The sequence below is a fragment of the Gracilinanus agilis genome, chromosome 3 (assembly GCF_016433145.1).
Source record: "Gracilinanus agilis isolate LMUSP501 chromosome 3, AgileGrace, whole genome shotgun sequence".
Lineage (NCBI taxonomy): Eukaryota > Metazoa > Chordata > Mammalia > Didelphimorphia > Didelphidae > Gracilinanus > Gracilinanus agilis.
The window spans coordinates 238,836,750-238,853,337 of record NC_058132.1 but is presented as its reverse complement, the minus strand read 5'-3'; the positions used below and the strand labels follow the sequence as shown (position 1 = coordinate 238,853,337).

Genomic DNA, 16,588 nt, shown 5'->3' with positions numbered 1-16,588 from the left:
TCTCTCTCTCTCTCCCTCTCTCTCTCTCTCTCTCTCTCTCTCTCTCTCTCTCTCTCTCTCTCTCTCTCTCTCTCTCTCTCTCTCTCCTTCTCTCCCTCCCCCTCCTTTAGTTGTTAAATTAACCAGGAGGCAAAACCAGCCAGAATGATACACCCAAGGAACAGCTGATTTTCCTGACATGGTAGAGGAAACAGGAAATATAATAACATTCATTCTTGCCTAATGCAGATACCTGCAAAGTACTTGGCTCGTTGCCTGTGATAACATATCATCTAGGAGTTCCATGCTGTGTGCAGTCAATGTAACAAGCGACTGTCATCACAACCTTCTCAGAGCACCCACACATGTGTGTTTATATTTTTTCTGATGACTTTTGTATTTTGACAGTTCCTTAAACTGCAGCGCCTTCCATATTCATCTAATGTGACTAGCTTTATATTTCCTTTAAGAAGGTGCAAATCAGGCTTTCCCAGTGACCTGTTCGAGGTGCAAATGAATGTTAGCACAACATTTCTAAAATGGAATAATTTTATATTCCACACACATAGATATATGAATACATATCAGCTTGACAGTGGTGGTATTGCTTGTTGTAGGATTTTAAAAATTATTATTCAAAATGGGAAATAAACGTGTGAATTTAACTTGGTGTGTGTGAAATTCTATATTTGAATAGACTGGGAAACTTGGTAATAATTGGCTCTAATATCAAGAGAAATCAGAAGCACGTACCATTTCCGTGATTTCAGATAAACAATTTGCAGACTGCTTTGAGAGATTTTAGGCTCTTTGATATTGAAAGGTTAGATGTTTGCAAACAGCCCTACAAAAGCTAATTCTCTTGTGATTTAAAAAATCAAATGGCATTAAGGGATCTCTCCTATTACTAAAGCTGTCTGATGTTTAAAATGCCTGAATCTGACAAATCCAGGAACACTAACTCAGCCCAATTGAAAAGGGACTTAACCTTTTCTCTCTTACCAAATCAGTGGACAATGGGCCTCAGCTGCACGGAGTATTAGGAAAGCTAACCCAACCTTCTGGCCAGCTGGAATGCAAGGCTACCCTTCCTCTCAGCCAAATAGACACTTGGCACCCAATTATCCCTGGGCAGAGGTTGAACATGGTTTGAATGAAGCTTGGATTCGATAGTGCTTACCTCTTCAGGTTGATAACATTGGGCACCCTAGATTCCTTTCATTAACTGGCCTGCTACTACTGCAGTGTTGACAGCAAATAGCTAACCTCTAAAACAGTTGGTTCTTTTTTTTTTTTTAATTATTTGTAATTTTGGCATTTTGCATATGAGCCTGGCAGCATATGGCATGGTGGATTTTTTTTTAGATCCTCAAAAAAAACCCATAAACACCCATCTAGTAGGCTGAACATCTAGCTCTCAGCGTTTGGGAGTCGATGTTGCCCGTTCCACCTGCCACTGTCTAGGAGGTCAGGACATAAAGTGATGACCTATTAGGGTTTCTCAGCCAAGCAAGGCTCTCTAATGCCATGATTTAATTCTTAACAATACTGCCAGAAATGGGTATAAGTGGCAATAACCGCCATGTCAGTAGCAAATCTGATTGGCTAGATACCTAATCTGTGCGATACCTAATATTCTACTCTAATTAGATTCCTTCCAGGCTGTCAAGAATAGTAAGGGAGAAAGACTGCTTCTAATCCAGTACACCCAGGTCAGTTTTGAGTAGAAATATGTAGGGATGTACTGTCATGTTGTCCAATCCCACTAATAAAGATCACCAGGAAACACAGGAAAAACACAAAGATTTTTATAGAATTTCCATAATGAGTACACTGGATTTTTGAATGGCTTTGTAAATTTGGCCCTTTCCCAAAGCCACAGGTTTTGATTATTCTTTTTGTTGGGTACTTGAAAGTGTTGAAATAAAACCAACTTATTCATATACTTAGAAGAAGAGATTACATGATTTGCATTGAAAACGGACCTTTTTAAAAAATTTTCCAAGAATTTCCTGAAACAAAGAAAGCAGATTTATTTTTATTAGAATTTTACATTAACAAGCACAGATACAATGCAATGTGCCATATGTGTTTATGGATGTAGATATGTTTATTCCTTTATGTCTATATTTCTGTCTATCTCTATATTTTATATCTGTCTCTGTATCTGTGTATCCATCTACATGTATCTATGTCTTTTCATCTATAGATCATTGTATTTATCTCTGTATCCATCCAGCTGTCCATGTCTATTTACCCAGACCTACAATTTTCAGTGGGAAAACTATCTCTACTGTTGCAAACCAGCAACTCATTTGTAACTTCTAGTCTTTAAAAAGTGTCTGGGGAAGTAAGTTTTTTTATTTTTTTATTTTTTTATTTTTTTAAATTTTAAACCCTTAACTTCTGTGTATTGACTTATAGGTGGAAGAGTGGTAAGGGTAGGCGATGGAGGTCAAGTGACTTGCCCAGGGTCACACAGCTGGGAAGTGTCTGAGGCCGGATTTGAACCTAGGACCTCCCGTCTCTAGGCCTGGCTCTCACTCCACTGAGCTACCCAGCTGCCCCCAGGGGAAGTAAGTTTTTAAGAGACTTTTCACTGAAGCCTTCTCATCAAAACAAATACCTCTCTCCCTATTGCCCTTCCTTTAATTGGTTATTTCCTCCTGGAACCTCTATTTTAAGGGTGGGCCCCCAGACTAACCATGTTCACTTCTTCATTCCTTTCTGCCTCTCTTCCCCTATCTATTGACCTTCAGGAATTCTTTGTCTACCAGGTTTTCTTGAAGTTATGCCTCTCTGCCTTTTTCAGTTTTCTTTTATGAGGTTGTTTCCCCGCCTCTCCCCTCTGTTGCGAGGAATATTATTTAGTTATTAGTTAGGAGACCTTTTAGTTAGCTTAGTTTTTTAGGTCTCCTAACTAATAACTAAATAATCTTCCTCGCAACACCTCCAATGTTCAAGGATTGGAACTGGATTTCTTTTTGCTTCTATTTATTTTCCGAGGCTTTCACACAATGCCTGATACAAAGTAAAGCTTTACCTTTCTTGGGATTTTCTAGTCCATAGAAAGACTTTAAATCCTGGCCAGGACCCTGTAACTTTTTATGTTAAATGGGTAAGAGGCAAGTTATTTTTCCCCTCCATTAATAGGACGTCTGGAAAATGAGAAACCTAGGTTAAGAGAGACAGAGTAATTTGGATACAGGGAAACTTCTCATTCCTGATAGAGTTTGTGTATGGACTGTGTTGCAAATGTCCATTGTGACTTTTGACTTATTTGCAATGTGTTTGTGTACCAAGTGTGTGCTAAGTCAAGATGCTGGAGGAGCCCCAGATGAGGCCAAAGTGGGGAGACCTGAACCGGCTGACGATGATTGGAAAGGAATCCAATTCTGAGTAAGGGGGAAAGTTTCAGTTTTCCTAGGAAGGGTCAAATATGTTTGTTTTTGTGCCTTCCCTTCAATCTGCCCAGTGGTGGGTGAGTTTGTAGTTAGGGAGCTCTTTGTAAGTACTTCTATGTTGGGGTGCTGGCATGTGTATGTTTGTGGTGGGGTGGTGAGGTGTTATCAGAGGCTTTTGCAAGTGGCTCTCTGAGTACTTCAAATGTCTTTGAAGTTCTCTGTTAAAATAATAGATACTACATCTTGGCTTTTAACCATACTCTTAGGGTGATGGGGCACAGTCCCAGATATTTGCAGCATCAGAAATGCATCTTTCTTTTGAAAGTGCCTCTCATCATAGTGTATGCTGTTATTGGAAAATTAACACTTCCTCTACTCTCTTCTGTCCCTCACTGTCAGAGATTATTCCAGCAACTGCCAGAGGACACCAGATGCCTGTGGCAAGAAAACAGACTGCACACTCTTCTCTGACTGCCTTTCTGCCAGTCAGGGCTATAGGAAAGAGACACAAAGATCCATGTCAGGGCAATTTCTTTGCAGAGAGAAACCAATGCAGCAGTATCTTTCCCAAGGTCTGGAGGCTTGCTTGAGTCCAATCATTACCTTCTAAGGAATTAAATTACCTAAAGACACAAAAGCTACTAAATCTAATTATGAACAGATACCTGGTAATAGTCTTTCCTCATCTATCCCAAATAATGCTTTTATTGTCCAATGGATGACAAAAGACAGCTCTGTTATTTCCAGCTCCATGGTCTTAATGCTAACCCAGTCAGTGTACTATGGGCCAGGCACTGTGCTAAACCCTGGGGATACAAATATGAACAAGAAATACAGTTCTTGCCCTCAAGGATCTTACAATATGGTGGTGGTGGTGTGTGTGGAAATAACACATTAAAGGTAGCTGAAAAGGGGGAGAAGAAGGGAAAAGGAAGAGAAAAGCAAGGTACTTGGAATGATAAAGTCCAAAGTAGTAAAGCCAGATGGAAAATGAAGAGATGGCTGGCTTGAAGGAACTTCTTAAATAGAAGTTCTCACCCTCCATTCAAAGGGTCTTCAAAACAATGTAGCCAGTCCATCAAATATATAAGTTTTTCCATATTTTTTGGAAATCATCTTTTCCTAATTTCTTACAGCACAATAGTATTTCATCCCATGACTATCTCATAACTTATTCAATTAATCTTAATTGATCAACATCCCTTAAGTTTTGAGGGATTTTTTTTGTCCCCACAAATTTTGCTAATACATTTTTGTACATAAGGGGCCTTTTCTTCTTTTTTCTTATCTCTTTTGGATATAGGTCTAGTAGTAATAAAGTTGGATCAAAGGATTCAGTAACTTTTTTGCATATAATTCCAAATTGTTTTCCAGAATAGTTGTACCCATTTATATGTCCATTAGTAGGGTCTCAACATACCTGTTTATCCACAGCCCATCCAATACTTATTATTTTCCTCTTTTGGTCATCTTTGTCACTGATGAGTATGAGCTGGAATTCCAGAATCACTTTATGTTGCATTTAACTAATTAGGAGTGATATAGAGCATTCTAACATATGGCTATACAGAACTTGAGTTTCTTCCCTTGAAAACTGTCTGTTCATATTCTTAAGCTATTTATCAATTGGGAAAGGCTATTTTTCTTACAAATTTGAATTAGTTTCATATATATTGCAAATAAGATCTTTATCGGAGAAACTAGTTTTAAAAGATTATCTTTTTTGTTAATTTTTTCCAGAGTACATATTAGTACAATTTTTAATACTTTTCTTCTGACATTTTGTAATCCATGATCTCCCTTCCTCAAGACAGCAGGTAATATGATATAGGCTGGATATGTGTTATTATACAACACATATTTCCATGTGCATCACGTTGTGAAAAAAAGTAAAGAATGGCTTGCTTCTATCTACATTCAGACTTTATCACTTCCTTCTATAGCGGTGGATAGCTTTTTTCATCATGGGCTCCTTGGAGTTATCCTAGGTCATTGCATGGATGATAATAGCTAAGTCATTCACAGTTGATCATTGTACTATATTGATATTATTGTGTACAGATTTCTCCTGGTTCTTCTCACTTCACTTTGCATCACTTCATATAAGTCTTTCCTGATTTTTTTTGATTATCCTATTTATCATTTCTTATGGTGCAAGATATTATCATAATTGCTATCCTCACTTTTTTTTTAAAAACTCTGACTGAAGCATAGTAGATTCTGTCCCAGCCCTTTACCTCTTTCTGTGTGTGTCCCCCTGGTTTAAATGTGTTTCTTCTAGACAGCATATTGTGAGCTTCTGGCTTTTAATCCACTCTGCTATCCTTGTCTGTAAAAAAGGTTTCCCTTGCCAGTTAATTGTATCTCTTTTCATCTTAGCTTTATTCGATTTATATACACAAAACTTTTAAATTTTATGTAATTAAAATGATTTATTTTCTCTTTTGTATTCTTCTCTATTTCTTGTTTCATCATGAACTTTTGTCTATTCATAGATCTACTACATTTTTTCCCCATGTTTATTTCTTTATGATATGGTCTTTTGCATCTGGTTCATCTACCTATTTGGAACATGGCTTTGTATAAGGTGTGAGATATTGACCTAAATCTAATTTATCCTTCTACATTGTTGTCCAGTTTTATCAACTATGGATATACATAGTTTTATGCCTCATTGGGTACAATTCTATATTGTTTTTCAGAGTGGTTGTATCCATTCATAGTTCCACTAACAGTGCATTAGTGCACCAATTTCTCCATATCCAGCATTTATCATTTTCCTTTTTGGTAATATTAGCCACGCTGATAGGTATCTCAGAGTTGCTTTAATTTGTATTTCTCTAATCAACAATGATTTGAAACATTTCTTCATATGACTATAGATAGTTTTCATTTCCTTGACTACTACTTTGTTCATACCTTTTGACTCTTTATCAATTGGGCATGCTTTGTGTTTTTATAAATTTGACTCAGTTCTATAAAATGAGAAATGAGGCCTTTGTCAGAGAAACTTGTATAACCAGCATTTCTAGCAATATGTCAAGTAGAAATGAAATCTCAAAAAAGGCCTTTTATAGCCATATTTTTCTCTGATGATTTTGTTGCTTCTCTTGCTTGGAAATATGTAATAGCCTACTCATTTCTGTTATGCATATTTCTGTCTCCCTTGTAGGGCCCTGCAACTTCAATGCTTCAGAGATTAGTAATCCATGACTCATAATTCTATAGCATTACCAGAAGAATACTGATGTTTAAAAGATGTGTTTGTATGTCGGGGGAGATTCTTGGAATCATCAAAAGTCCTATATTATTTCCCAAATCCCAATTCCTTCCCTAAGTTCTCTATATATTCTCTATAATTTTTGACCCAACTATTTGGTTATCCGAAATGTGTATCTGTGATATATATTAATAGATTAGGTTTTTCCTGTGTGGATAATTAGGTTATACTTTTGTGAATAATTATGGATCTTACTTAAGCAGCTTTATAATGCTTCAGGGCTTGACTCAATCAGCACAATGCTACCCACATATAAGAATGACTTCATAATCCACGAAGATTTCCTTTTCCATTTGGACTCCACATTGGATATCTTCCCTGAAAGCAATAAGCTTACATCTTCCTGCTTTATGCTTCTCTTGAAGTTATTCCTAAAGTTGTATCTTTTAAGGAATGTTATATGATTTAGACAAATCCTTGGGAGACACAACGTTGGAGAAAAACCTTTAAAGTACCAGTTTGCTCTACCAATTAAAAGATTTTTTTATAGTTATCAAGCAATAACTACAATGGGATCTTGTATTTTATAGATATTTTAGTCGATTGTGTAACTGTAAAAATAGTATCTCACAGTATACATTTGTAGATTTATTGAATGAGAGAAATTGAACATTTATTAAATGAAGGATTTTTTTTCAAATAGAAAATCTTAACAAAGCCCATATAGATAAGGAATTTAGTACAATGAGTAGACTTTAGCTGTTTGTTAGATTCCAAATCCCAGATAAAAGCAAGATACCAAATTAGGGAGAAAACTAATTGCTTCCTACTGTGGTGATTTATTTAAAATTGCTTTGAACCAGTGGAAATAAATTTACACTGTAGTTCAGATTTTGCATAATTAAAATTTCTATTTTGAGGAAAAATATATTTAATATATAAAAAAATCTACAAATAGTGATATTGCATTAGGTCTAAAGTAGGTTGATTTATAGGCTTTTATTTAGGAAAAAAATGATTTCTCAAAGAAATTGTGAATTCTTCAGAAGTTTATCTATAGCTATGTCTCTCCTGGTGGTACTCATTAAGAACACAAATGCCTTTAAAAATAGGTATATTTATTTTCTGCTTAGAAATAAAAACTCAATAGCAACATCACCAGGGTAAAATGCAGACAGTCTCTGACATATAAATCATTTGCGTTCCAAGTTTAAATCTCTTGAGTGTTTGAAGTTATGAACGTATTTTCCTACAGAGAAAATGCTGTAAGTTCAGGCTGGTTTCACTGAGTGACCCAGAAAGGAAATATAATATATGTTAAGGGAGCTGAATTAAACTAATTGAACTATAGAATCTAAATATTCTATCAGAAAATTCATTCCAAATTTGAACCAAGGACATTGGGAACACCATTGCTATAATGGTAGGACATCCTCCAATCCTACTCTACCTACAGCAGAAAAGTGGTCCCCTCATCTGCAGCACATTTAGGCTTAACTTCCGAAGTGAGGGCTCCAGGGGTAGAGCCAGGGTATCAATTGGAGGAAAGAGAGATTGGCTTAAGATTCTGACTTTTTTCTGGTTGATGGAGCTTTAGCTCCAGTGCACCAAGGGCTGGGGCAGAAGGAGAGCAGGAGAATGTTTAGTATTAGCATCCACTTTTATATCTGGATCATTTAGTTTGTTAGATGTTTAGCAAATGAATATTGCAAAACTGTGTGTGTGTGTGTGTGTGTGTGTGTGTGTGTGTGTGTGTGTGTGTGTGTGTGTTGAGTGCATAGGAAATAAAGTAGATGGCAGAATAAAGTTCCCAAATACTTCAACAGGATCGAATGGAACAAGATAACATTTAACAGAGATAAACATATAGTAGTACATTTAAAGTCAAAGAATAAATTGGAGGACAGTAGAGATGTGACTGAAAAAGCAATCCAAGTGAAAAAGATCTGAGAGATTCAATTGATCATAATTTAAATATTTTTAAAAAATTAAATTAAAAAATTTTTTCAACTAAAAAATGTCCTCCTCCCACTTCTTCCACCAATTGAGCAGGCAAGAAAAGCAAAACTAATTCCCACATTAGTCATATAGAAAAATAGAAAACAGGAAAAGTAAATATGCTTTGATCTGCACTTTGAGTCTGTCACTTCTCGGATTGGAAGAGAAGAATATTGTTTCAACACGAATTTTTTGGAAGTGTAGCCGGGTTACTATACTTGTCAGTATTTTTAAATCTTTTAAAATTTGTGGTCTTTAAAATATTTCTGTTATTGTAGAAATTGTTCTTCTGGTCCTGATCATTTTACTGTATCAGTTCAGATAAATCTTCCCAGATTTTTCTGAAACTATGTCCATCATTTCTTACAGCTTAATACTATTCTTTCACATTCATATATCATAACATGTTCAGCCATTCCTCAATTGATGTGGTTGATTTTTAAACCAATATTTTTTTAAAGCTATAAACTATGCATCTCAATAATCTCTGAGGTTGTTTACCAAAAGAGCTTCAGAGAAGTTCATGATGGGCTGAACAGCCTGCAACACATTAAAAGTGCAGAATTATTCAGAGGTGCTCTAAAGGATATGATCAAAGAAATGTGTGAGAGAGGGGAAAAAAGAGATGGCAGACATATTGTGAGAACAAGGAATAACTGATGGACTGCTCACTAGCTCCATTGGTATCTATGACACATCAAGAAAAAGTGGAGAAAGCTTTCTGCCTAGGTGGTCTCTTGAGGCAAACTTCATAGGACATTATGTACGAGTTTCTCATGAAGGGCAGCTTCATGGATCAGTTGTGACTTGCATTATTAGAAATAATGTGTGCATATTCTCATGCCAGTGAGAAAGTAAGTTTATTAAAGCTTTGAAGTAAGAAGTGATTCCTGAAAAAAAGCTAGTGCAATATTAGACAAATACTGCTTTCTGCAGGAAGCTTTCCCACTTCTCCCCAGCCACATGGACCTTTCCCTCAAAAATTACCTTCCATCTACTTTTTCTGTTTATGTGTGTATCTATTTATTTGAACATTATTTCCCTCATTAATATATAAATTCCTTGAAGGCAGGTCCACTTATTGTGTTTTTACTTTTTCCCCCCAGCACCTCCAGCATCTATCACTGTGTCTGGCACATAGTGTTTAATAAATGTTTTTCAGTAAATGTTTACTGATAATTCATCCTCACATGATACTCTTCACTGATAAGATCACATTTTGGTATATTTTATGCCCATTCTGGAGACCACACTCTGAAGGACATAAGCAAACTAGTATTCTACAACTAAGATTCTTAACCCTTTTTGTGGCATAGATCTCATTGGAAGTCTGATGAAGCTTATTTATCCCTTCTAAGATGCATAAACTAAAATAAGTGAGGAATCCAGTTACATCCACATCTCTTTGAGGTCTCTGGACCCAGGTTAGTAATCAGTCAATAAAAATTTATTATATGTCTTTTGTGTGCCAGGCACTGTGATAAGTGCATAGGAGATAACTCAGAAAAAAGAAAAAAATAGTCCCTTTCCTGGAAGGAGCTTACAATCTAATAGAAGAAGACAACACACAAAAGCAAGCTGAAAAGAGGAGAGGGAGAACTTGATGCAATGGCATAATGAAGTCAGAGAAGTACCTAAGAAGAGCAGCACGTGAGAAATGATATGTTCTGATCTAAGCTCTGTCTTTAAATGAAGGTTTTAAAGCTCTGTCCTACAATCAGAGGGGCTGAAGGTTGTGAGATGGAGCACCAAGACTGATGAGATCTTGCAAGATAATGAGGTTTTTCTAAACTTGGGGCATGATGAAGAAATTAGAAAACTCCCAGATCACTGTAGCTAGGTGAGAAATGAAGAAGAGAAAGTTGGGGAACGCCCTTCTAGAGGATAACAACCAAAATGGTTAACTCTGGAAACCATGTCATATGTGATATAATTGAGGTAACTGTGGGCAGAGATCATGTTTTACTCAGCTTTTATATTCCTCTCCTCTTCTCACCACTCCCCAAGAAAAAAAGAAAAACACTCATATTTTCCTTTTTATGTTCATAATTCCAGATAAGAATTCAATTTGCTTGCTTTGGGGACTTATCTGCCTATTTGAGGGGCAATTCTTATTTGTGGCCATTTGACCGACTCAGATAAATTAATCAGTTCCTTGTGTGATTTCTGAGTTCCCCTCTGCAATAACTGCTCTTAGCATGGCTGAAAGACGTGGCTGGATTGTATCAGGCCACCATCATCATGAGCATCCCTGAGGCTGGTTCATATATACTCAGTTAATTGCCTCCAGTGGTGGCAGAGACTGGTGAGAGCATCCTCTTGCTGTGTCACCCAAAGTGACGTCTCTGTTACGATGTTAGTCTCTGCACATGGGTGAGCAGATTGAGACTCCATGGTGGACACCACTTTCATTGTTTATATTGTACTTTCATTAATTTGTTTACTTCTTACTGGTATGTGCATCAGGGAGGAGGTCTTAGGACTTCCTTTCTTGATTAGTCACTCTCTGTATACCCTTTGGTTGCCCGCACATGCATGTTATTTCAATCGATGTTCATCCCGAAGAAGGGATAACAAAGGGAGAATTGTGGTAGTTCCCTTCAAATATTTGAGAAGTTATTATGTGACAACAGGAGATTTATTCTGTGTCCTTCCCCTGCCCAAATTAGGACAAATAGATAGAAGTCACAGGGTGGCAAGATTTTTTACTGAATACAGTCAAACCTTGGTACTTGATGAGTTTGGAACTTGTCTTGGTATTCGATGCATTTTGACTAGAAAAAAAATTCAATGTTTGCTTGGCAATCCAATCATCTCACACTTTCTTCTCTATTTTAAGTTTCTTTCTGTTGAATTCAAGTCAGAATTTTCCTCCTCACTGGCTTGGGGCATGAGGAACATCCTTGTCACCGCAGATTCTCTGCTCTTTGCTCATCTCAGAGGTAGATTCTAGCTAACTTCCCTTCCACAAACCTTGGAGAGGACCCAGGTCCTGAGAGTGTCTGGCCTAGGAGAAGCTAGTGTCAGCCTGGATGTCCCTGACCAGGTGCTCTGTGAGCAGAGAGGCCGGGAACCCAGGCAGGGCTTCTCTCCCTCATTTTGTAACTGACTGTGTTATAGTCACCAAGCAGAAAAACGTGCAAATGAGGGAGAAGAATGGTTATAGGTGGCTCAGATCCTCAGGGGCAAGAGAGGGAGGAGGACTGAGACAGAAGACAGCAGGAAACTATTGCAGCCTATCCTGGCAGAGAACTGTATTTGCTGGAGAGGAAGTCTTTGCCACAGTCCAGGAAACCAGTGTCTTTGGCTTTTTGGTAAAACAGTCCCTACTCAAGGGTTTATAAAATTTAGATCCAAACAGGGTCTACATTTTCTAGAAAAAGGTTCTTGGGTTGTACTTTTCAGGTATTTTCAGGTATTTTAGGTTATTAAAGCTTAAAATTGCACTTGGATTTTTGGGACAACTCATATGTTATATGTAACATACATATGCCTTGCCACTTATTTTAAATTGTTTTTAAGGTGAAATAAGGTTTTTTAGCTTCAAAATCAATGTTAAATGTTCAATTTAATACTTGTTAAGCACCCATTTTGCAAGACACTACTAGGAAAGGAAAGATGATATTTTTATGGATTTTTTTCTTTCAAAAAGTATAGGATGGGGGCAGCTGGGTAGCTCAGTGGAGTGAGAGTCAGGCCTAGAGACAGGAGGTCCTAGGTTCAAACCTGGCCTCAGCCACTTCCCAGCTGTGTGACCCTGGGCAAGTCACTTGACCCCCCATTGCCCACCCTTACTACTCTTCCACCTACGAGATAATACACCGAAGTACAAGGGTTTAAAAAAAATTAATTAAAAAAAAAAGTATAGGATGGGGGCAGCTAAGTAACTCAGTGGATTGAGAGCCAGGTCTAGAGATGGGAGTTCCTAGGTTCAAATCTGGCCTCAGACACTTCCTAGCTGTGTGACCCTGGGCAGGTCACTTAACTCCCATTGCCTAGTCCTTACTGCTCTTCTGCCTTAGAATCAATATGATTAATAACAATATAATTCTTTTTTTTTAAATAAATGTTTGTTCCTTTCTCTACTTCTCTCCATTTGTATACTTTATTTTTTTTTAAACCCTTGTACTTCGGTGTATTGTCTCATAGGTGGAAGATTGGTAAGGGTGGGCAATGGGGGTCAAGTGACTTGCCCAGGGTCACACAGCTGGGAAGTGGCTGAGGCCGGGTTTGAACCTAGGACCTCCTGTCTCTAGGCCTGACTCTCACTCCACTGAGCTACCAGCTGCCCCCAACAATATAATTCTAAGGCAAAAGAGCAGTAAGAATCACAGATTCTAAGATGAAATATAAGGGTTAAAAAAGTATAGGATAGATAATTAAGAAACCAACATCTCATGGTAGAATCAATATGTCAAATAAATAATTACTTTTGGATGTAAGGCAATGTAGATTTTCTGCAGAAAACTCAAAGTTATTTTATATGAATGGACAGTTAAAACTCTTCTCATTAGGCATTAATTCTGTCTCCAGTCCCATCTATCTCCTCTTTACTCACACAGCTAAAATCCTAATTTAAATCCAGTCAATCAAACTGAATTATAGTGATAGCCTCCTTATCAGACTTGCTATTTCCAGTCTCTCCCTTCTTCAGTCTTCCATGCAGCTGCCAGAGTGATTTTCTTTCTTTTTTTTTTTTTTAAACCTTCTGCCTTAGAATTGATACTGAATATTAGGTCCAAGGCAAAAGGGCAGTAAGGACTAGGCAATTAGGGTTAAGTGACTTGCACAGGGTCACATAACTAGGAAGTATCTGAGTCTGGATTTGCAGAGTATTATTTTTAAAAGCATAGGTCTGACCATGTCACTCCCAACATTCTATCTTCTGCCTCCACCAAGATGTGACCCTTAGTCTAGAATGTTCTCCTCCCACAATAATACTTTTTAGACCTCATTGTGTTCAAACTCAGTCCCCATCTCTTATGATCTGTATATCTAGCAATTATTTCAAACATGGCAAGCATTTAATAAATGGATTTTATAAATAAAAATAAGATTTTATAAATAAAATGGATTTTGTTCCTGGGAGTAACTAAAAAGATTTTGATATCACAAATCCATCAATTATAACAATGACTAATTCATTTTGTCACAGAATATCATCTACCTATATACTTCTTTGAAAACTTTCCATTGTTTTAAATACTATTATTATCAATATTTTATAAACTGTGCTTATAATGTTCTAGGTTTTTTTATTCTGACTTTAGAAGAACAAAAGTGATTTTTTAAAAGTTTGTCTTTTTTGTATTCTACTATAATCAAGCCTTAAATTGCTATAAATGGTGAGATAGAGTTAATTTTGTGGCTAAAAAATAATTGATTAAAAAAAGTAAGATCTCATGTCCTTGCCTTGAAAAGGCTTATTGGTAGTACTTGTACAGTAGTGAATTATTCAAGGTGATTCAGTGGGAAGAATGCTGGCCCTAGTAGACCTGAGTTCTTCAAATCAAGCTCCAGGTACTTAGTAGCTATGTGAACTTGGACAAGTCATTGAACCTTTTGGTGCTTCAGTTTCCTCTTCAACTGAAGAATGAAGAGAATGACAGCACCTAATTTTAAAATTTATTTAAATTTTTTTTTATTGTCATACAAAACACATTTCCATTCCATATTGGTCATTGTTGTAAAAGCTCACTCATATATAACCAAAACTTCAAAATAAAACCAAAGATACACTGATAGGAAAGACGACTCCACCAGGTCTTCTCTGGAGGTGGAGAGCATTCCCCATAGTAAGTCAGGATTGTCCCAGATCATCACATTAATAGCACCTATTTTTAAGGGGTGTTGTGAATATCAAACTAGGTATTTATAAAGTGCTTAGCACAGTGCCTAGCACATAGTAGGTACTCAATAAATGTGAGTCATTAGTAGTAGTAGTAGTAGTAGTAGTAGTAGTAGTAGTAGTAGTAGTAGTAGCAGTAGCGGTAGCGGTAGTGGTGGCAGTGGTGGTAGGAGTAGGAGTAGGAGTAGTGATAGTGGTAGTATATTCCTCTAACTGGGGCACTCAGCACTTAGGATGAATGCCCTGTGGAAGATTTATTTGAGGAAATAAAAAAGACTTCTCAGGAATGAGAGGAGAGAGAAGATCTGCTGTGTTATTGGTGGAAGTACCCACATCAATGACATCACAGATTCACTGGATTATTAGAGTGTACTTATTGCTAACATTTTCGTTATTGTCCAGCTGATTTAGTTGTGTCTGGCTCTTCATAATCCCATTTGAGATTTTCTTGGTAAACACACTGTAGTGGTTTTCCTTCTTCAGTTCATTTTACATATGAAGAAACGGAGGCAAACAAGGTTAAGTGACTTGCCCAGGGTCACATAGCTAGTAGAGTCATACATTGAATTTGAATTCAGATCTTCCTGACTCCAGGTCCAGGGCTCTGTCCACCACCTAAACTAGCTGCCCATCATTAAGACGGGGCTAGCAACTAGACCTAACATTGAATGGGTATAGGGAATACCCAGATTAGCAATCTCACTTTCTCGATAAAACCCAGCATCTTCTCTGCCACTTTGTCTTTATTGCCGTGGCTAGATCATTGAACGTTTACATGACCACACAGCCAGTCTGTCAGGAGCAGTGCTTGAACCTAGATGTAACCTATTCTTTAATATGTAAATTATTAGATTTAATGGAAAACAACACTTAGAATTTAATATCTAGAGACACATTGCTGTTGTGTTCTAAAGAAAAAGAGGTTCTGCTCTCTCCGTAATACTCTCTGAGATGCTTCATTGGAAAGTTTTACAAAAAGCAGATGTCTGTGCTTCAGGGAAACTCAGCAGCCGAAATGCTTTGACTCTTGCCTGTGTGTGTGCTGTGAAACCACTCCACTGCCTGATCTTGACTTGTCTGTGACTTCTCGTTTTGACTATTTCAGGTGATGACCCGAAGTCGGAGGACACAAAGCTTGGGCGTGATGCATCCAACTGTGGGGGCCCTAGTGCCACAGGAAACCAATGCTCTAACCACTGCTCGATGCTTCTCTGTAGTCTGTGCTCAAAACAACTGTCAGACATCCCGGCCATGAGACCTCACTTGGGGAGGAAAGAAAAGACAAACAAGGGAAGAGAAAGCACCTCCATAAAAGAAAAAAAATTTATGAAAGTAATTTGTGAAGATAGCCGCTGAGAAATATTCCCAAGTCCAGACTTGGAGGACTTCCTGTTTGAAGTTGGGGGGCAGGGACAGTGGGAAGTGGGGGACTGGTGGAAACAGCCCTGTTTTAGATGGAATCCAATGTCGTTTTCATGAAATAAGACAGAGCACAGGTTAGATGTCAGGAGAACAACCATGGACCAAAAGCAATTTGCAGAGTAGGGGAGGGAGGAGGAGGGATGAGGGAGCTCCCAAATGTCCTATCTCCAGAAGGAAGCAAGTTATATTGTCTAGACAAGAGGAAATGGCTTGGGTTCTTTGGGAAGGTTAGCAGGACTTTAAAAGTCAAAATGATGGCTGGGAAAATCGAACTGAAGCTTTATGGTCTGCTTTGGGTTTTACACAGATTCTTTGAATTTGGTTTTTTTTTTTTTTAATGTCTGTCTTGTGAGTACAAGATGCTCATTAAAACGTGATTAAAATTAGTGATTCCAACATTATAGAGGCCTTGCAACAATAACATGCCTCTTGGGGCCTTCTTCCCATTGAGGGTTTTAACTGCAGTAGGGAATCAAGCTGTTTATTATGCCTTCTTCTTTGGAAGAACAGAAAACACATGGTTAGGCAAAATGTGTTTGCCAGAAAAATCTGAAAAACACCAGGAGTTTTAATGCTTTTTCTCCTTAATAAATATAAGGGCACTAAATATAAGATTAACAAATATATCAATTAATGAGAGATCAAACATTGTCTTTAGTTATTCATAGAAAGTCCTTTTAACTTTGAAAGACATGGTTCTCTTTCATGGAAGACTTG

The 16,588-nt window shown here is 37.4% G+C and overlaps 1 protein-coding gene across 1 annotated transcript in view; it reads left to right on the top strand.

Moving 5' to 3' along the window:
* The window catches only part of UBE2E3 (ubiquitin conjugating enzyme E2 E3), a 196,955-nt gene extending 180,711 nt beyond the window's left edge, over positions 1 to 16,244 (top strand). The window contains exon 6 of the transcript XR_006505806.1: positions 15,555 to 16,244. The gene's annotated coding sequence lies outside the window, so the exon portion shown is untranslated. The remainder of the gene's footprint in view (positions 1 to 15,554) is intronic.
* Positions 16,245 to 16,588: the final 344 nt, after the last annotated feature.